This window comes from Ixodes scapularis, unplaced genomic scaffold (assembly GCF_016920785.2).
Source record: "Ixodes scapularis isolate PalLabHiFi unplaced genomic scaffold, ASM1692078v2 PGA_scaffold12__126_contigs__length_90152505, whole genome shotgun sequence".
Classification (NCBI taxonomy): Eukaryota; Metazoa; Arthropoda; class Arachnida; order Ixodida; family Ixodidae; genus Ixodes; species Ixodes scapularis.
In genome coordinates this window covers 5,514,351-5,536,459 of record NW_024609838.1, presented here as the reverse complement: position 1 = coordinate 5,536,459, position 22,109 = coordinate 5,514,351, and the positions used below count along the sequence as shown (strand labels likewise).

Genomic DNA, 22,109 nt, shown 5'->3' with positions numbered 1-22,109 from the left:
TCTGGAATTTGCATAAAATCGATGTACTTAAGAAAAGCACACAGCATTTTCTTAGAGTGCACGTCAATATCGGTCAATCAAATATCGGGTCATATCAGGTAAAGTCCAGGAATTGATCAGACCGAATCGGAGGGGATTCGAACCACGGTACTTCGTTATCAGAAAAAAAAGGAAAAAAGAAGATTGCAATTGCAGAAAGTTATTGTTTTGAAGCAACGAAGACCGAGACCTGGCGGTATAGGTCCCTCAATGAGCGAAAACAAGATTGTATCAGTTATTCATTTTTCTGCAAAATCAGCTATAGGAATTTTTTTCTCATGCGACAATTAATCCATTGCGTGAGGATATAATCAAACGTGTAAGCGAGTTTTACTTGATTCTAAGGAATTGTAAACTTTAATAATTGAATGTACAATACTTATTGTGGGATGAACTGCGTGATGAAATACCTTGTCAATAATAAGAATCGATGCTCTGTTGTTTTTGTTACCGTCCATTGACTGTATCAAAAACAAAAATGCCAGTGCTGTTACTTCTGCTCGTTCGTGCTGCACGGCTTGAATCGTTATTTCTACTCGGTTTTATTTTTGATAGATTCATGTCTATTTTTAGGCCAAGGATCCGTGTATTAGTATCTTGTTCGCCCGGATAAAAAATAATGAATTACACTTGTCAAACTCCGAATGCACCGGCTAGAATTCGAACTTCGCTTCGGTAACTCGAATGGCATTTGGGGGAAACAATCTTTCTTAGCTAGGCTTACTTTTAACTTTTTGCAATGCACACAAAAGAAATCAAAATCACGATACAATAAAAATAAAACGATACGTATACAATCACGCGATTCTTATCTGCTGCGGTTGATGCCACCTATGCTCCGGGGTATGGTTTTCATGATTAGGTAATATAAATTGAATTAAACCAAAACACACGGAAATGATCAAGTTACATACCGCTACAAATCAGACATCTCGGCTTAGCTAAAGTACATAGAAAATTTAAAAATAATATATCCCCAAAAGAGTATAAAACACAAACAACTAATATAGCCTCCTTGTGTTATATATTTATATATAAAAAAGGTTAGAATAGACACTCGGGTTTGATATTATGCACAAAGAGCAACACATAGAACAAAAATGCTTGGTCGCGCGGTTGGTTACGAATTTACTAAATATTGGAATGTGGTTGCGCCAGTTTTAGGTGGTAAACTTTGATGACTGACGCCAACGCATGCGAGTGAAATACGATGTCGTGTTCACGCTAATTGTGCCGCGCAGTGTGCTACTATACCTATGATCTGTTCACCGGTTAATGTGCACACTCCGTTTAAAGTCAACGCACACGCTCCCCGCACTGGAACACACCATACCGGCGCACGCGTGTAAGTCCAAAAAATCAACCATCTTTCACGCAACTGTTTTTTCGCGTCGGAGACACGCGTCCAGCCGATCCGGAAGTGGACGCGCTCACTTCCGGCGTCTGATGGACGTTGGTGCTGCTTCCTTCCCCTCCGCGCCGGCGATACGTATACTTCTACTTCCGCTTTTTTTCCTCTTCGTTTTCCCCCGTGGAGCCGATCTCTTCCTCGTGATCATTCTTCTTCGCGTTGGGGGCCAGAGGTATCCGGCGAGGTTGCATCCTCGCTTCCTGTCGGCAGGTCGACCGCCGATTTTGCGCCGAATCGTCGCCGCATCAGCGATCCCGCTCCGAGCGTTCCGAGAACACCGATTCGACACGATCTCAATTGTCTAACGACTTTGAGCTAGTATAGACAAAGTTTGACGTCCAAATAATACGCATTACATCTCTCCAGCTATAGATAACAGGGTAGGCAATTAGATATAAGGAGTATTCACTGGACGCCATATTTGCGGGTGTTGTCTAGAGCGCATGCTCAGAACGAGCCCATATTAATAGGTTGCTAAGACCGGCAATCTTGATGGCGCGGAACGCACGTTCCAAGAGAACCGTGGAAGCTCGCCATCTGCACGCGCTCAGCAGTCGCGCACACAGCTATGGCCGCCAGTGAATACTTCCTGCAGTAATACGTGATCCATACTCCGTTTGCCCCCGAAAGCTGACAGTATACGGTGGAAGCTACCGACTCGGTGAACCAGTGATACGCCTATCTGTCGTCACGTGATCACTCTTCCGCCTATATCCACGCGCAGAGTTTGGGGTCAGGTGATGAAAGAGAGGCGGCTGATTGGTTCGGCTTGTGTGACGTCATTCGTTGCCAACTTCGGGACCGCCTTCGATGTCTATGCGGTGGGCAAGTCGTCGGCTTTTTGAGCAGGACTTCCGGTGACGTCAGAACAACGCCGATCCCTTATAGGCTCCTTGCACATGACGTCATTTCCGATACCCTCCAGAGAAGAGGGGGAGAAGGAGCTCCCCTCTTATCAGGACCCTCCTTTGTGCCTTCCGGATTTGCACAGGCGTCGCTATTCTCCTCCCAGAAGATTATAGAAGATTAACCCGTCACTCAAAATTCTTACAAAAGCAGCTTCCCTCTCCTCCTTTTACTTGGTGTGCAAATGTGTGCGATGTGACGTCAATGCAAGGAGCCTATTGGCTCATCGAAGAAATAGTGGGTAGACCTTAAAGCATGTAGCATTGAGATCTACCCGCTATTTTTTTCTGTCAGCCAATAAGAGCTCGGCATCGCTCTGACGTCACCGCAGGCAACTCCTACGCAAGAAGCAGACGACTTGCTCACCGCATGGGCGAGATAGGACGCTGAATACACCATCGTGAACGCGCTCGTGGCATTGCACTGTAATCGCTCGTGCCTAATCAAATTGCGTATTTATTTATTTTTTTCTTTAGGGATGCTTACCGAATGTGTTTTTTGAAGGACAAACACAAATCTCCAAACACAGCCGTCTTTGAAGATTTGTGTTTGTCCTTCATCCCTCTTGTTCGTTCCCCTTCTCAAGGGATTATTTTCGTCATTCTTATCCAGCTCGCTTGCACCTTCGCATTCAATTGCATGATAATCTTAACCTTAAAATGCGAGCTTCACCCTTGTTGGTGTAAGACTGGTGGCGACTGATAAAACCCGTTTGCTTAACTGACGTCTAACCCCTAGTAAGCTCAGTTGGTAGAGCGCTCCACCTGTACGGGAGAGGTCCAGGGTTCGATACCCGGACCAGGCGGATCTTTTCGGTCGCTCACCAGTCACCTAGCTGTGCTTTCCGAATTCAATGTTGTTGCGTGCCTCGGCATGTAACTTTCCTGGAACTTTTTATTTGTGATAGATCCGTAGCTTTAGCCTTCGGCTATGGATTCGGATCAGGCACGTAGGCCCATAGAGCCCCCCCCCCCCCCCCCCCCCCCCCAAATCTTCCATTTTGCTGGGGCGTCCTCTTCCCCCCTCCCTTCTCCCTCCCTCCGAAACAAACTGCTGGCTACGTGCCTGATTCGGATCCTGTGTATATTCGCGCAACAATTTAGTTCGAACATAATATATAGTCAGCAACCACTCTAGTTGCGGACAGCCGCCTTAGAAAAAATGTAGGGAGTGACTGGTTGCGCTCTCGCTTCTCGCTTCGTGGCCAGATCTTCGGCCTCCTTGTCGGCTAAATGTCATTGGCTGTGGATTAGCTGCGGATTGTCCACGGACTGATGATAAGATATGCCCGGGACATGGCCACGCCCCGCGCTTCTGAATCTCTCAGTCGCTGTGTAAACACCAAATCAACTCCCTGACTTCTCGCTACTGCCGTACTGCACATGTTTAGATGATTCGCCTCACTCGAATCTGCATGTGTGGGAAAACCTGCGCTTGTTTGCAACCAGCCTGTTGGTGTATATATATGTATATATAGGTATATACTCGCGTCGTTTGGTGTAATACGCGAAATTATCCCTTGTATATGTGGCAGGCATTGGTCTTGTTGGCTGTCACACATAGCGAGCCTTCCACTTTTGCGCTCGAAACTTTCTTCTTCTTTTGTCTTGTTATTTATCGAGCAGTTTCCTTTGCTCGCAGCGATTGATTCCTTGAGTGCAGCGCAGAAAACTACATACAGACACACAAAAAAAATGATGAACCACAGAATGAGAGTACCATATTTTCCGAACCACGGTGCGCGGACCTCACATGTTTAAAAGTTGCAATTTTACCAGGTGCGGACTATCTAAAAGTGCACACTGTACAAGGATTTTTTTTTCTTAGTCGTTCACTGTGACAAGACGTGAAGCGTTTTATGAATGACAGAGACGTATTGAATGTTGATTCATGTACGATACCCGCTTCTTCGTGACCTGATACAGCCGGCATTCGTCAAGAAGTGCTGCGTATCACTACGCGTGTATCACTATATACTGCGTGATGCACGTTAAGGACTCCAGGCGAGCAATGCTACCGCACTGACTACACTTCCCATCTACAGTGTATATAGATGCAACGAAATTCCTCCTTTCAGACCCACGGCCACAACCGTGCGCGCGCATAGCTTTCGTTGTGGCACATTGCAAATCGGTGCATTTTTTTTTTGTTCATTTTAGTTTCGGTTCGCAGTTTCTAACAGCTGTGTGCGCGACGTGAGCTATTGCGAGTCATGCAAATCTCTCTCGCTTCCCGTATACGTGCGTGCAGCTGTTTCGAAAACGGCGGCGCTGTTTGTGTGGGCGCCGCGTTTCATGCCCCCCGCTCTATACCTTGTCCATCAACGTCACCGTGCCGCGGCACACATTGGCGCGCGGGAGCAATCGCTCGTTCCGCTTCCGTCATGGGAAAAGTGGCGACCTTGAATTGACCTTCGGCGCTTCCGGTTAATGGCGCAGAAAACAATAATAAAAACACACACACACACGATGAGACCGAAGAAAAAACTCCCAACTTCACTAATACGAAACTCTGGCGCCGTATTACTGATTGGGATTTTACTAGTCGTGTAATCGTTTGGGGGGGGCCAAAAAGGAAAAAAGGGCAGAAAGTCGAAAGCCTGCTTTTCGGTGCGAGATTTTGAGAATCAAGAGCACCATTCGGTATCACTTTTTTATTTTCCTTCGGAAGCTGCTCGCTTTTTTACTGCGATACATCCGCGACGGCCAAAACACGTCGGCCGACTCCAGGTCACGTTTTGGGAGCTCGTCAGCGATCAGTTCGTCGAAGAATATTTGAATATCACGCTCGTGGCCCCCAAAAGAGCGCCGCGTCCACGCATATCCTTTTGAGGATGACAAGTTTCACGGTGTGCTTGGAAAAAAACACGGCGGAAACTAGGGGTCGTCGCATTCGGGGGAAACATCTACGTCCCGACCACGTGCTTTCTCATTTCCCTCTCGAGTTGTGCAGGAAGAAAACCAGGAAGGAAGAAGTCGAAAAAATAATTTCCCGGCTCCTTTAAAACACACCGCACGTTTACGTTCTCATATTCTATGGCGTCGCACTTAATCACTAGGATTATGATACATGATGTTTCTTTCTTTCTTTTTTTCATTTAAGTTTTTTTTTTACTCATACAGTTGAACTTACTGCAAAGGGAATGAACATTTTTAACTTGCAAATTTACATAGACTTTACAGTGTAAGATTGCGTCGCCAGAGATAGTTTACTCTGTGTTCCGCAAAAAAAACACAAAAACTAAACCTTTTTTTTTTTTTTAGGAGCGAGGGGCGGAGAGGCAGACAGAGACATGTAGAGGATGGCTTCACAGATGAATCATAGATACGCGCATAACGCAGTGTGTTAGCGGCCGACAAACGCGTCCCAAGATAGCAAGCAAGCACTCACGTACCTGAAGACATCAAAAGCTGAACTAGACAAACTCCGCGAGCCGTAACTATCGTGCGTCTGAGAATAAAAAAAAAAAAAAAAAGGAAAGGCGCGCTGTTAAAATTAAGTGCTCATGACAGACGGCGAGTAAGCTACCGTCGCTTCAAGTGCATCGCAGGTATACGACGATAAGTTCTCTCAGTAACGAGGCGAAAGCCCCAACAAAAACAAGACCTGTGATTGCGATATGAAAACGCTTACTTCAAGACCATGGATGGTCTGAAAAAGAAAAAAGGCATCTCACGAAAAAACAAAAACAAAAAAAGACCGATGCATCAATGAGAGAGAGAGAGAAGGTTTCAGTAAGAAAAGGAGAGAGCGCTATAGAAACGCTCAATTTCCCGTTATGCCGGACCGCAATGAACGCTGCGAGCCATCTGAGCCAACCCACAGCAAGGAGGATGTCAGGTGAGCTTCTAATATGGCGGGTGGTGGGGGGCGTAAGATCACGTGACACCCACCGAGCCAGGGATTGGCTCCGGTGGCTCTTAGCGTTCGTTGCGGTCCATCGCGAGCAAAGATACGAGTCGAGAAAGAGAAATAAGAGTGGGAGAGAGTTCGATAAAAGGAAAAAGGCCTCCTCGCTCCCGCATGTCCTTCTCTCCCATTTCGCCCAGTTCTGAGCAGCAGCGCTCATCGAGCGGCGCTTTCCCAAGCCGACGCAGTCGGTGGGACTTGCAACTTGGTGTCGGTTACGACTCGCCGCCCGTCCGCGCTCGACTCGTCCAAGTCGCCGTGCAAGTTGTTTTTTGTGTGTTTTTTTTCTCTTGTGCGCCAATCTGTGAACCAACAGCTGTGTCTTCTTCGAGCAGTGCCGACGATCCGTCTGCCACCGAACGTCGTCGAGTGTTCGTGTGCGTTAAGAAACAAACAAAAGAGCTGCGTTCACATAGCAGAGACAGCGGGCGACACGCCGACCGTAAGGAAAACACGAGACACGCCGCTGCCATGTTGCCCTGAAGTCGCGTCGTCTGCTATCAGCGTGCTGGTGTGCCGCGCGTCGTCTGCTAGCGCCTCGCGTACGTTCAGGCCGGTAAGTTCCCTTTTTGAAAAATAAATATAAACAACGTCTAAACGGAAGAGGGACAAAAATGAAACACAAAAAAAAGTAACCGGTTTCAGAAAGAACCGGTTTATTTTTTAGATTTTTTTTTTCTTTCCGTTTCGACCACGTTTGTTTTGCGATGAAAACATACACGTGCGGTTGTTTGTTTTGCGATGGAAACATGCACGCAGGACTGAAAAATCCCAGCGTGAGCGTGTACTGTAGCGACGAAGCGATGGTCATATCATAACCGTGGCTCATGGCGTAAAATGTGGTCCCCGCCAATATCCTTTTGAAGAAATATTAGCGGATGAGCGCAAGTCTCGTAACCGCGCTAACGGTGAACACCAGTGAGTACAGCCACAGGCATATACGTCAGCACCACCAGTTTCGGAAATTCATTGTAGGAATCGATGCACATATTTTTTTTTTCCCAATTCCAGTTAGGAGATGCGCAGTCCGCCGGTAATTCTGGTTAGCGACCTGCAAAATGCTGTCGTGCTCATTGGCTCTTGACGAACTGCGGATAGTAGAGGCACGGTTAATTGGGTGAACGCGCGTAGGTAATCGGAAGAAAAACACATAATAATGCGCCAATCAGAGCCTTCCATTGTAAGGTAATAGGCTGGCGTAGTTCCTATGGCAACACCTCCTCCTGTACGTAGTGTAAAGCGCGCGATTCATTTGGGTTACAGGAGGAGCCCTGGCAAGCAACAGTGTAACTTGCTTGTCAGGGAACTGTCGGCCAAGTCCTTGGTTCGAGTTGTCAAGGTCTTCATGTTTTCGTCGCGTTGCCTAACTTTCATTCGTATAAGCGTCCAATATTCAATCCATTAACTTAAAAAGAGGAAAAGCGGGAAGAAGACAGGAACCGTTACTACGCTTTGTGCATTGAATGCGGCTGACGTTCGACTGGTTCAGTAGCCCGTGCAAACGCTCTCGTGGGCCACAATAGAGAGTTTTAGTAGATTGTGTTTTCAGGCCACGATAATCGTAGCGGGAGCTCGCGCTGCCACTTTGATGCATGCTCTGAAGCGCGCGCTCGTAGCGGTAGCGGACCTTTGAAAGCGATCTACTAAAACTCCCTAATGATTCATTCCACTTCATACTTTGAGTCCCAAGTGAGCTGTCTTAGAGCGTTTTCCGGAGTTCGATGATCGCCGTCTCTGTTGGCGAGTATACAACAGTAGCCGTGGGTACAGTTTTTGAAGCCTAAGCACGGTACCTTTGGAATTTTATATAAGCATATACTCGATTTCACACATAGTCTACTCGCTGTCAAAGTCATCACATCGAGCGTGTGACTTCATGCAGCGTATCATCCGAGCCTGCGCCGATACATTACTCGGTAAAGTCACGGACTCGCGTCACGGTAGCTTTTACAGCATTGTACTACAGATTGTATCAACCTTCCAGCGAGGAAAGCATCAAACGAAACAAAAAATCCTAGACACACACGAAATCGACAATCCGTTATGGGGTTATGTCAAGAGTGCTCAATGGACACATTGAAAGTGTTAAAAATTATGTCCACACAAAGTGGAGTGGTGTGACTACACCATTTGTGAAAAGTGGTAAGCTATTACATCGTCAGCGTACATAAAAACACACTAAACCTAAAGTAGCAAAAGCAAAATAATGAACGTGCCTCGTTGAGGAGCTGAACAGATTTGATGGCGCCGTTTACAGCCTTGTATGAAAATACGACGTCTTCAAGGGCAGTTCTTTCGTTAGATAAAAGTACAAACGAAATTTTTTCTAGTTGCATAGTTGTGATAAACTATATAGGATCATTCCATGTCAAAGGAGACGCGGCAATATGTTTCATATCTGGGGGATGTACGAAAAGAAATAATTTGCCCATAAAGAATCCTCAAATCTCTAAAAAAAAATTTTTTTTTCTGAAAAATAAATTTATTATGCTGTGAATTCCTGGAATGTGCATGAACCCCATCTGGTTAAGAAAAAAAAAAAAAAAAAAAAAACGTTGTGATAAAACAGTTGCGTACTACAGGAATTTAGGTGCACGCCTAATTACCTAATAAAATTTTCTATCTTACACTAAAAGACAAACATTGAAAGACTCCATTTCGAGTTCATATAGGCAGCTCCAACAAAAAGAGACTTTATCAGATATATTTATTTATTTAATCAACTTGGTTTTGACTGTTAGCTACAATACTTTCTTTCCTTTCTTCTCTTAAAACTAATAATAGAATGACTCACATTAAATATTTAAAGCCTCGTTTTGCTACGTTTTCATTCAATGATAAAATCTACAGTTCATGCAGAAACGGTCATATATGAGAGCCAGAAAAACCGATCTGCCTGCACTTTCCGAAAAAGCCAAAAATGTAGTCCACCCCATCACTTCAGCATATAAACAAATTGAAAAAAAAAAAAAAAAAACACTTTTCGTTCTTGCTGGGAATTTATTTTTTAAAAGATGAGCCTCTCGGACCATGCCTCGCAGGCGACGGACGCTGGCGTGAGCCAGCGAGGCGTCAAAAAGGTGCGAGACGCCCCAGCAAGGTCTTCAACGCTCTCCTGAAAACGCGCTTTATTCAGTTACAGTGGACGTTACCCTGACCCGCATGCAACCGTACCCTCTTTACGTTACGTAATGATACTGGCGTCTTCATTTTATTCTGCTTCTGCCCAGGGAACTGCGGACGAACGCAGGCCTGGATCGTCTGCTTCCCGAGTTTTGGGAATGCGTACTGCGCGTCGGTCTCGTCTGTCGTATGCCCAGATTAAAAAAAAGAAAAAAAAAAGACCGGATAGTTGCTTAATGATGCGAAACGGTAACGGCGATGTCGCTTCTCCATTGAACTTTTATGAAAATAAACAAAAAAGGTATTGTAGCTAACGCACAAGTCCAAGTTGACTAAACGAAATAAAGTAATCTGGTAAACGTTTTCGAGCTCCTATTTGGACTCAAATGACGTCTTTCCATGTTTCTATTTTATTGTAAGACAGGGCATGTTATTAAGTAACTAGGCCCTCCCTTAAACTTGCGTCGTACGCCACCGTTTCTTCATATTGTTTTTTTTTTTTCCTTAACAACGCCGGTTTTATGTAAATTCCAGAACTTTAGAACATGATATCAACAAAAATAAACTTTATTTTCCAGAAGAAAAAAAAAATCCTTTGACTTCAGAGGTTTATTTATCCAAATTCATTTTTTTCCCCTACATATCGCAGAGATGAAAAAAATTGCTGCTCTTTGCGAGAAGCAAAACTGAGGTATACGGGCTAAACAGGAAGTCGATATAACGCTAAATCCAGGCAAGATTTCTACAAAGGTCTTGACGGGTTAAAGTCAGGTTTTGGTTGAACACACACGGTCAGCATATCTAAGACAGGTATACGAACCCTAGGTGCACGAAAACAAAACCCGTATATCCTCTTGTTCCCAGTACGTCACTGAAGATCGGCACGTGTGCATACTCAACAGCAAAAGACGACGCGACTTCTACACGGAGTTCTGCCAAGATTCCCAGGTTTCGACAAGGCACAAATGAAAATCGAAGAGAGCAGGCGTGTCACGGTAGCGGCATCACGGGGCGTTTGCATGATACGCGACCATCCACGCAGATCTAATAACCCCTCCAGCGAAGAATGGTTCATCGCGCGCCCTCTAGTGCCAATCGATCGCTTCGCAACCCGCATTCGCTGCTGTAGGGGTCAGCGGAGGTGAAGCGAGAGTCAATTGGGACATCGTGAAGCCAAGAAGGTCACATGTTCGATGCAAACCAAAGCCCATTGAGCACACTGTTGACACATATCGTACAGAATGCAGTTTGCAGACAATGTCCGAAGTTTGGCCCCAGATAACGGTGTCACCAATGTCTGCGAAGAACACCATATGTATTTTGTATGATGTAATAGGAGCAGTGTGCTGCGGCTCAAAATAAATTGATTCACACGTTCGCGCTTGAAAGTGATCGACTGCGCTGCAACCGCGCTTCTTACTGAGTCGTATGCATACGCAGTTCTGAGCGGTGGCGCCGCAGTCGGTTACTAGCGCCATCCATCGGATTGCTCCTGAAACTCGCGATCTGCGTATATCTACCAATTTTCATGCATCATTATTTCACCGTATAAGCTCGAAATAATTCTGGAAATGATATAAATGAATATTTGTCAGAAACAGCGCGTAAATTTGATTCGGGAAGTTAAGCCCCTGGTCTCACTATATATGAAAGCTTCCGGAGCTACCTGTGTTCACCCTTAAAGAAAAGCTAAAGAGGCGTTTGAAAAAAAAAAAAAAGAGTTTGAGGTTTAATTCGTTAATTCTAGAGTATTCTTATCCCGTGAATCTGAATATCACGCTCGTTTTTTCCGAAGATGCAACTAAACGCGAGAAAACACGAAAAAAAACCCGACCAGTCGTTACGTCATAAAAGGATCTTTTGCAAGCTTGCCAGGTATATTTCCCCGCACTGAAACCACTCCTGACGTCTCTTTTTGACCTTTCTGGAAAATAGCGAGAGTTCGCCTGCATACCTTTGATAGGCGCTACAGATGCGCTAGAGCGGAGATTCCTAAAACTCCTAATATGACGTCACGCTCCGGGAAGGAGGGGCTTCAGCGGTACTTCGAAAATGATTTTCTGCAGCCTCCTTGCACCAAATTAAAAAAAAAAAAGCTCTATATTTGTGATCTTGAAGACCAAATGAAGATGATTTAAGTGTTTTTACTCAAATACATAGATTGCGTGAGACGTCATTCGCGGCCATGCCAGTATTTTATGCTCCGCGAGCATTCGGTTCGCAGTGGTAGTTTCACGCCGCAGGAGTTGTAGTTCGAAGAAACCAGCAAGCAGAAATAACCGTCAAGTGCCCAGCAATGGCGACACTTGCAAGCTATGTATAGGGAGTATTCACTAGACGTCATATTTGGGGGTGCTGTTTAGAGCGCATGCTCAGAACGAGCCCATATTAATAGGTTGCTAAGACCGGCAATCTTGATGGCGCGGAATGCACGTTCTAAAAGAACCGTGGAAGCTCACCATCTGCACGCGCTCAGCATTTGCGCGCACAGCTATGGCCGCCAGTGAATACTCCCTATAAGGAGTATACACTGGGCGCCATATTTGTGGGTGCTGTCTAGAGCGCAAGCTCAGAACGAGCCCCCATTAATAGGCTGCTAAGACCGGCCATTTTGAAGGTGTGGAATGCACGTTGTAAAAGAACCCTGGAAGCTATCCATCAGCACGCGCTCAGCAGTCGCGCACACAGCTATGGCCGCCAGTGAATACTTTCTGTACAGAACCGCTTCAGCTTCCCTTTAAGCTGAGACTGCAGCCAATGGCACAAGCAGGACAGCTCGAGGTCGCTACTGCTTTAAAGCGTTCTTCAGCGGAACGAGCGCTCGCGCTAGAAATGCATGTCTCAAAGCCAGGACCGCGGACAATCTCGCGCTTGTACCTGCAGCGCAAGTTTGTTCTCTTCTTCGACACTGCTCTTGTTGTAAACGGTTAGAAGCAGTTCCAGTGCAGTCAATCGCACTCAAACGCTAATGTACGAACCATATTTGAAATTTCAGACTGGAACAGCTGTAGTTGTGTCGAATGTACGAAAGTTATTGCTGGAGCAATTGGACCGTTACCATGAAGGTGAAATACATAGTGCCTGGATACCGTAGCATGTGCGCGTCTATAGGAAACAGAAGCCCCTGCAGTAGGGAAAAAGCCTACAGAGACTCACTACGTTCCCGCTGTCTACAGTCGGAGTTCAGGGGAATCTCCTCCCACCTCTTTCCACCTTGGCAAAGCAAACGCTGGAGAAGAGGTCGCCTTCTCTCCAGCGTTTGGTCCGCAAAAATGGAGAGAGGGAGGAGGAGCTTCCACTTTACTCTGCTTAAGTCTTAACCTGTCACCGACTGTAAACATACACACGACACAAATGCGTTTACTGCCTTGCGTGTCACCGTTAACCTACCGGCGGTTGATCGCACATCGCCTCCCAGGAGAAAATAAAACCTTTCCCGTAGTCGCATAAAGAGGCAAGTCAATGCGCAAAAAGAACACGCGTCGGAGCGTTTCCGAAGTAGCAAAAACGCCTGCTTGGCAGCGGCCCAACCGGAAAATTGCCCGAAGGATCGAGGTACACGGCCCAATGAAAGCGCGGAAGCGCTTGTAAAAAGAAAAAAAGAAAAAAAGAAAAAAAGAAAATGCCGATCGACGGACAGATCTAGAATACGTCCTCTTGTGTGTTTCTTTCGTTTTAAGTCATTCTCCTTCTCATTGAGCCAAGAGAAGTAACAAAGTCTGGATGGCTATAGGCTTTCGATTTATACAGTCTGAACCTGCGTTTAATGCTTGGATAAAAGGTTCTCGTTTCTTTTTTTTTTTTCTCTTTTTAACGATGTTTGAGTATCGGGAACTTTTTCCAAACCGTTACCCTGTTCCGCGTACCGCACTACCCGAGCATCTGAAGCATGCTAAAGGCTCCGGTGCTGCGGTACGCGGAACACGGTAACCGTTTGCTAAAAGTAATGACTTTTAAACACTTCGTTTGCCTTAGGACATTTAACACATGATGCGATTTGAAGACTCCCCCCGAAAACTTGAGAAGAAAACGTAGCGGTGGCCGATTCCGATCATCTCATCATCGCTCCTCGGCCAATCAGCGTGCGGCATGAGCCGATCAGCATGCCAAACAACCAATCAGGAAGCACGAGCCGTGAACACAATGATCCTTTCGATTGGAAGGATAGTGGATAGACCTCAAGGCAGCTATAGCGTTGAGATCTACCTTCCATCCTTCAAGTAGAGCCAATCAGAGGGTCGGCGTTCTGACGTCCCTGCTACCTCTGCGCAAAAAGCAGACGAACTTACGCTTCGCATAATTCGAAAATCTGGTTTAATCGTAGGCGGTGGTTACTCTACACACATCTCCCAGCCACTGTAGACTTGACGTGTGGCTTGCGGATCGCCCGTTGACTTCGGTGAACCTTTCCACCAGAACATAGCTCGAGCTATGTTCTAGTGGAAATGCACTCGCGAAGTCACCTCAGTTCACTACGGTAACTGAGAGCTCAGAGTGTTCCTCACAGCTTATTAGTTCGTCTGCTTTGCCAGAAATCACTCGGAAAGTCAATCACAGCCATCGTTCGTGGCTGATAAAAAAATAACCAAGCTATAAAAACAAGAAACATTTTTACAGGACGCTAAAGCCTGCAAGTATTCTCAGTGGCTTACTCATTTGCTTTTCGCGTCTTCATTGGGGTCAGCGCAGATAGAATTTTGTCATTTTTTTTTTCTACAGCCACGATAATCTTATCTTGATCGTTAGACCAACGTGGGTGTCAGTTTCATTTGCTCGGTTTTTGCGATAAGGGACGCCGAAACGATTGCGATGACTGCACGCACCGATTTCAAGTCTCGCTGCTCGAAACGTTTACGTCTTCGGTTCATCACGTTTTATAAACAAAATGTCAAAAAAAAAAAAAAAATTACAGTTCTTTTTTTTTGCAAAAATAAATTACGCATCGCCAAACGCTCCTTCTCCGCTCAAGGGTAGCGCTAGAGGTCACAACTAGATGCCGAAGTTTCAGCCCGATCCGATAACTTAATCAAAAGTTATAAGCAATTTTCTAAAAATTTCAATGGAAAAATGGAGCCCATTTTTGGTCGAAAACTCCGTCGGTAGTCATTTTCCCATTGAAATTTTCAGAAAATCACTTATAACTTTCGATTAAGTTATCGAATTGGGCTGAAACTATGGCATTTGGTTGTGACCTCTAGCGCTACCTTTGGGCGGTAAATGAGAGTTCGGCGATGCCTAGCTTAGTTTCGCAAAAAACAAAAAAAAATTGTGACATTCTGTATATGCTTCTTTACGCTTTTTGTTATTATTTTTTTTTTATTTAGAAAAGATTTGTTTGCTGAAGCTCGAGTATGACGGGTGCATTCACTCTAGGAACAATTTTGGCGCGACGTTTCACGCGTCGCCCTTCACTTTTCTATCTCTACCATTTGTTTTACGAAGCAATAGGGACCCGACAGCGCTCAGAACACATCACAGAAACTCCGCAACAACGTGCGCACTCTACATATATAAACAAAGCATGTTTGTTTACTTTCCTGGAGAAAACGTCGGCAGCCAATCGCAGCAAACAACGAAAGGTTTTCAGCCAATGACCAAGCTCACAACTTTACTAGACTCGAAATATGGGATGTGCGTTGAAACAACGAGCAAGTGAAACGCAGTGTTCTCTGCCGTAAAGTGGAGAGGTGAGTTAGTTGCGTAGGGGTGACATTGCAATAAAAACAGCGCACAAGCAGTCTGGAAGAGAACACAGAGCGCTGACTCTCTCCTGATGTATTGTGAAATAAAGAGGAAGACGAGACATCATAAATTGAGCACGCGCACCTTAATAAGGAGGAAAACCAGTGATACAGGATTGTCGTCAACGACTACAACGATTGATTCTGGACGTGCAGTAGAGCCAAAGCTACAGGGGACAGAGCGTATGCCAACCTGTTTAAGAGGAGAGAAAGAAGGAACAGGAGAGGGGTCTCGATTCCCTGTTCCCCCTTTCACTCCTCTTGAACAGGTCGGGATACACACTCCCCCCTGTAGCTTAGGCTGCACTGCACGGTTTTAGTGAGACGGAGTATAGTCTTTGACTCTCATATTTCTTTTTCTTCTTTTTTTAAATTTAATTGGTTTTCGTTTGTGTTCTTTTTTCTTTCTCTTCTCTTTACAGTACAATTCGATCATGTATCACTGCTTTCCTCTAACAACGCCTGGAGCTCAGCACGCGTTTTCTGCTTCGCCAACCCCAGCGCGTGGGTGTGATTAACGTTGGCGGCATAGGATAGGCACCAGGCTACGTGGCCGCTTGTTCTGGTTCCGAGTTGAGGGGATGAACGATGCTTATATTTCTAGAATTGTTTTGGGGACTGCCATTGACTTCAAAACACAAAACACAGAAAACCTAAGGCTAGTTTATTCAGTTATTAACGTTAGGGAGTTATTCTAAGTATAGTATTTAACGAAAGTAGCAAAATAGTTTCATGGCCGCTAGTTCCCGAGAGTCCAAGGTGCGCCGGGTGAAGAGTATTCTGTTAACGATGCTTTCTCTGGTATTGAACGAAAGTAGCAAAATAGTTTCATGGCCGCTAGTTCCCGAGAGTCCAAGGTGCGCCGGGTGAAGATCATTCTGTTAACGATGCTTTCTCTGTGATTGGTTTTTCGTACTTCGTGAGATGATCGGATCGGTTCAGCAACGATAGAACACCTTGACGCTGATTGGCCCCATCAGCAGGTGTAGCGTCGGCTACGTCTGGGCCTAAAACGAAGGGCTAATGATCGTACACGGCTGCCAAGCTTGTTCTAGATTGGCGGACAAAAAGAACAACACGAAGAAATAAATGAAAGGTCTCATTAATAGATCCGAAGAGACTCTATCCTTAGTTCCTCGAAATGGGAACGGGAGGAAGGGGCGACGCTGCAACTATCAGTTTTTATTCGCATAAAAAATTAAGTTATTTTTTTAGGTATTTTATGTTACACCGAGCCAAAGGGGCTTGTCTGTGTGTGTGTGTGTGTTTTTCTTGTTGGAGATTATCACAACGTCTAAACCCGTGTGTCCGGTTGTCCGTAATGAAGCCGGGAGACCTAGTTTCGATTTCTTTTATATATTTTTTTTCTTATTACTCTTTTATTTGTTGATTTACGCGTATTATTCAATCGCTTTGTTGTGTTTGTTTGTGTCTTTCCGTTTAAAGTTTGTGCGTTCGTTATAACTGTCCCATTGGTGCTAGCGATATACTGTTTCGAGCGTAGCGGCAAAACGGCCGTTTCGTAAACGGGGACGAGCTCGGTTTATGCTGCATGCCACTACGCTCTGTCGACAGGTATATGAGCCGGTCCGGAGTTGCGTATAGAGCTGAGGTCGCGCAATAAATCGCGAGGAATTGAGGGGGCGGCCTCGATCAACGCCACTTAGCAGACGAGTCCCTCTGCAAGAAGCAGACGAACTTGCGCTTCGCATATATCTTGCGCCGTCGCCATCGCCGCCAGCTCGTGTTATCGGCCTCTCACAACGAGCTCGACGCTATGCGGAGCCCAATTAAGTTCGTCTGCTTCTTGTACAGGGGTTGCGATGATGTCAGAAAGCCAAGCTCTTATTGGCTGATTGATTGAAAAAAAAAAGTGGGGAAAGGTCAAAGCATCTAGCATTGAGGTCTCCCGCCCTATCCTTCGTGTGTGTGTGTGTGTGTGTGCGTGCGTGCGTGCGTGCGTGCGTGTGTGTGTGTGTGTGTGTGTGCGTGTGCGTGTATGCGCGTGTGTGTGTGCGTGCATGCGTGTGTGTGTGTTTTGTTTACTTGCTTGGACATCCATAGGTCGCTGTGATTGGTTCGTCGCGGACTCTGGAGGGCTGATCACTGGAGTGTATTGTAGCACGTGAAAGTTGTTTATACTTTAGTGGTTTGGCAACACACACCTCGGCGGTGTCTGTTCAGCTGGATGGATGGATAATAATGGCTACACCCTTTGTAACGGACGGTAGCTTGCGCCACCTAGTGTGTTTTCAATGACCAGGGTGGTCAAACTCCTCTATTGCATCGTGCAAAAGAAGATGGCGTGTTTCCTCCTGGTACGACCTGTCTTTTCAGACTGGTCGTACAAAAAAAAAACCGTCTGCAGACATCCGAGCATACTCACGCATAATGAAGCGAGCCTGCTTTCAACATTGCTCGCGGCCTGTCCGCAGACAGTCATGTCATTATGTAGGCAGCAAACGCTATTTTGTGCGGCGTATACTGGCAATGTGAGCGTAGTTTAAGATCGGGGAATATAATCGGTGTTAGAGCACCAAACCAGGTGCTCAAACCCTGTTTCGATTTTTTTTTTAAATAAACGCTTTAATGTTGCTAGCAACTTACTCTCTGTCTCTCCCTCCTCCCCCTCTTTTTTTTCCAGCAGACACACACGAAAAATGCGGAAATAAGAACCCTGGGAAAAATAACGCATAAAATAGTATATATATAGAGAGAGGGAGAGAGAGAGAGAGAGATTGCGACGCCGTTGGCTGCGCGTTGGTCTCTTTCACGCGTTGGAAGAGGATTCGTTTCAAGGTTACGCAATTGGCGTGTGTGTGTGTCGCAGTCGTGTGTTGTTATTTTTCGCCGGTGTCGTGATTGCCACAGAAAGTAATTTCACTTCCATCTGTCGGCAACGTCCCGCGCACGTGACTCGCCCGCACGCCGTATACACCCTCACGACTCGGCGTTGTTTCGAACGCGACCCAATTGAAGGCTACAGCGTACCGCTCCGTTTACCCTTATATCGACGGTTAGCGGGGGGCGGGTCGTCCAAAGTCGCGGTTCCACCGCCGCGACACGTCGTATACAAGACACGATCTGCGGCGTGTTTCGTCCTCGTATATGCGACGCGTAACCTGTCATGTTAGTCGTACAGAAAAAAAATAAATAAATAAATAAATAAAAAAATTTGTAGGCATGCTTGTTTCGAAGCGTACGGCGTACGTGTTGTACGGAGAAGCACGAGCTTCGAACGGTCCTGGTGCATGTCCGACTCCGCAGATATTTCTTTTAAACCTGTCTGGGCGCAGGATACCGCATCTGTTGTTTGTATGCTTGTATCGTATTTTGTTTGTATCGTCGTTTAGCAGCATTTCCAGCATGTCCTGACCAGACGCCTACCTTCACGGCGCTCTTCGACGGATAATTTGACGCGTGGCCTGTGTATACACTTGAAATGATATAAGCCTGGTGATCTTTCAGGACCTTCTAACCAAATCTAACCCGCTCATCCTCTCCCTCCTCGCTTGCTTCTCCTCCTCACTCCTCCCCTTGGTCGCGTGGCCTCCCCGCTAACCAATCAGCGTCGAGCGCTTGGCCCCTCCTCTGCCACCCGTCAACCAATCAGCGTGGAGCCTCGCGGCCACGCTTTTATCCGGGCTTCACCCTTGGTCTCCGCGCGTGCGCAGAAACCAGATTAGCGTGAGGTGAGGCGTCTGGGCATGCGCAGTGCCGACTGCAGCACCACCGCTGTCGCGTGATGTCAGAGAGTTGAATTAGCGTATACTTCATTTTCATTCTGTTCGCTCAGAATATAGCCTGCCCTGCTTTGATTTGTCGCTATAGACAAACTCATGTTTACAAACAAACCGGAGTGCCCCTATAACGGACGGTACCGGCGCCGCGCATGCGCGATGGGGGTGTGGGCAAGAAGCTCGCCGTCGCCCATAAACAAACCATTGGAATGCGATGTTGTCGAGGTCGGTGTGAGTCCCCGTGCTTTTTTTCGCGTTGGAATTGTTGATTCTACGTCATCATAGCAACGTCTGACTACTTTAGCGGCCTCAGCGAAATGAACGAGGCTTGTTACACCGCAAAACTTTGCGTGAATAATCTGACATGCGGCGATTCATTCCATGTGGACGACGCAGAATGGACGCTAAAGCCTGATACGCATGATGAGATTATGCTCGCTATTTTAATTCGCGACGTCGCTCTGGCTGCAAAAGCATGAGCCGTAGCTGAGACGGTTGAAGTCGAGACTGAAAATCGCAAGCAGAATCGGACCAAGTGAATCAGGCATAGCAAGTCGGTGATGGCCACTGGTTACAATCATAAACCTCTCCTTGTATCTACTGCTTAAAACAAGCACACTTACCCCAACGAACCTTCAAACTTAAAAGTGTTTCGAGGCCTGCACATACTTCTTATCGCAATTACCGGGTCAGTGGTTGGTCTACGGGCCCCTGTCGTTTGAACGAGCAGACGACAACAAGCAGAAATGTTTGAAAGATCAGATGACAGTTCAAACGATCAGGTGGTCGTTTTTGAAGACGCACTGAACGTAGTCCGCAAGTAGTCAGTACAACTTGGCGGTTTTCCCGCGTTCATGTTAGAAAAAAACAAATAAATCTGACGATCAGAAGTATCCGAGAATTCAACCCAAAGTGCTTCTCGCACAAACAACCGTGGCCCGACGGCGTTTGGTTTTTCTTTTTCAATGCACCTATACGTTCTCGGACGAACCGAGCACATGAAAACTGACCTTCAAACCTTTCTCGACTCTTTTGGTACAGCCCCGGTCGCAGCGTTTTGACGAGAAGGTAGGTTTTTGATTGGTTTCTTCCAAAACAACGCAAGAATGCACGTCTCGCATGGTGACTTCCGCCCACAACCCCAGACCGGAAGTGCGCCCGACGCGCCACCACCGCGCCGTGACGTAACAGAGCTGAGTTCGTGTTACAGAAGGCTTCTGTTTTATAAATTATATTCTACGTTTCGCTACGCCCATGGCGTTTCCGAACCTGTTTCCCCCTGTACTTACTTCTTTTCTCGTGTTCAAAATGTTTTTCTTTTTCTTTGTTGAGATTGATTTTGAGGTTTTGGGAGGACATAAAACTTAGGCGGAGGTAAAAGCGGGCGTATACTTTGGCACTTCATTATTCTGACGTACGTAACGGCGTCGCGTATACATACCGTCGTTCTAAATTGTGTTCCGTGATATACGTTTTTAAGCGATGTCGAGCTCATACGCCCAGTAGAGAAAAAAGAGAGAAAAGAGAGAAAAGAGAGAAGAGAGAGAAAAAATATTACTGGTAAAAAAAGGAGAGGGGGCGAGAACGAATAGCGATGTATATCGAGAAGTCCAACGCCATCTTTCAACTGGCGGTGACTCACCTAAACCACCAAAACCCTTTTGTTTTTTACTTCTTTTTGTACAGGGACAACTTATTAGGGAGTTTTCGTAGATGGTTTTCGACGTCCCGCAACGCTCTCCGCCGATCCTCTTCGATATCCGAAACTCTACAGTCAAGGCCATAGCACGCAGGCGCAGTAGCGGCTTCTTCGTTGGGGAAGGCTTAGCGGAGGGGGAAACGCGCGGTCTACGAAAACTCCGTACACTGACGTCACTCCAAGTGTTTCCCCGTACACCTTAGTAGGATATTTGTGACGTCACATGACGCCACCTCGCGCGACGCCGCGTGAAGCGTTTCTCCGTCATGTCACGCAACGTAACGTTATTTGACACTAACGTCACGGGAAGCGTTCCTTCGCTAAATTTAGCGGGGGAAATTGTGACACTAACTTGCCAGAACCAGCAGTTTTTTTTTTGTGGTTTTTGGCTTTAACGCATATAAAACATAAATTATATAAAAGTTTCATTTCTGGAAGATCTGCATTTGAACACTAGAGCGCTCTGCGAGCCGGAATCGCGACATCTTCTGAGCGCACTCTCCGTCTTTACACATAGTGCACACACGCAAACTCACCCATAACATAAGCGAACCTCTAGGGCACATTTAATGTGTGCATAAATGAGGCAGTTTTGGCAGACATTCCGCGTCTGTTTTATCGTCTCTCAACAAAAAGGAAAAAAAAAAAAGAAAAAAAAAGGTCGTCGTGTTAATAGGAACGTAGTAATCAAAGCACAGTTCTATCTTTCCTCCTCCTGTCTTTATTTTTCATTTATTTTGTTGTTCTTGTTGTCGGCGGGTCAGTTCGTCGAAGTCTTTTCGTAGCGTCCGCAAATGTGGGAACGCGAGTCGTCTGCTCCGAGTCCACGCTTGATAGAGGTTTGAGATAAGAGAGCTGGAACACCCGTGTCGTTAGAGCGTGCATAGGGGGCGCTTTAGCGTTTGCGGCTTCTGTTTGGTTATTTATTGCCCTGCCCCACTTCGCCCCACTTCGCCGATAGAGCTGTGGGGTAGCGCGGCCAGTTCCACGATTAAGCGCTGGGGGACACTTAATACAAAGCCGAATGTACATTTATTTTTTGGTTCTTCACGTGACCGGGGGCTCCTACGCTTTTATATGCAATGCACTGAAGACCCTACGTTCATTGCAACGAACGCGTGCAGTTGGGTCAATGTTGTACTACACAGATTTAGTCCGATACGTATGTTTCACATAGAAAAGGTCATATGCTCTCTGAAATTCCTACAGAGCACAAACAAATTTGCAGCGACGTTTACCTTCAAAGCCCTATTAAAATGCATGAAATGCAGTATTTAAAAAGAATCATTTTTTATTTGTTTATTTTGTTTTCATTTCAATGCGTGTGTAGGTCACATGACGACAGGTCACGTGACATCAATTTTCCCGCCAAATGTAGCGGGGAAACTGAACTGACGTAGAGGTCATGTGACGTCAATTTTTCCGCTAAATTTAGCGGGAAATCATGGACGGTTGGGCAAAAGCTTGGGATTGGGCGGTAGCGTTAAAAAAGCATTCCATGCTTTAAAGCTGACATAAAAGGAACGCCATCAGCGACACGT

The 22,109-nt window shown here is 46.1% G+C and overlaps 1 protein-coding gene across 2 annotated transcripts in view; it reads left to right on the top strand.

Moving 5' to 3' along the window:
- Window positions 1-6,387: 6,387 nt before the first annotated feature.
- Window positions 6,388-22,109, top strand: part of LOC8052985 (receptor-type tyrosine-protein phosphatase mu) — a 77,364-nt gene continuing 61,642 nt past the window's right edge. Inside the window, exon 1 of one of the 2 annotated variants that reach the window (XM_042289389.1) lies at window positions 6,388-6,821. The gene's annotated coding sequence lies outside the window, so the exon portion shown is untranslated. The remainder of the gene's footprint in view (window positions 6,822-22,109) is intronic. The other variant, XM_042289388.1, reaches the window with a different exon arrangement.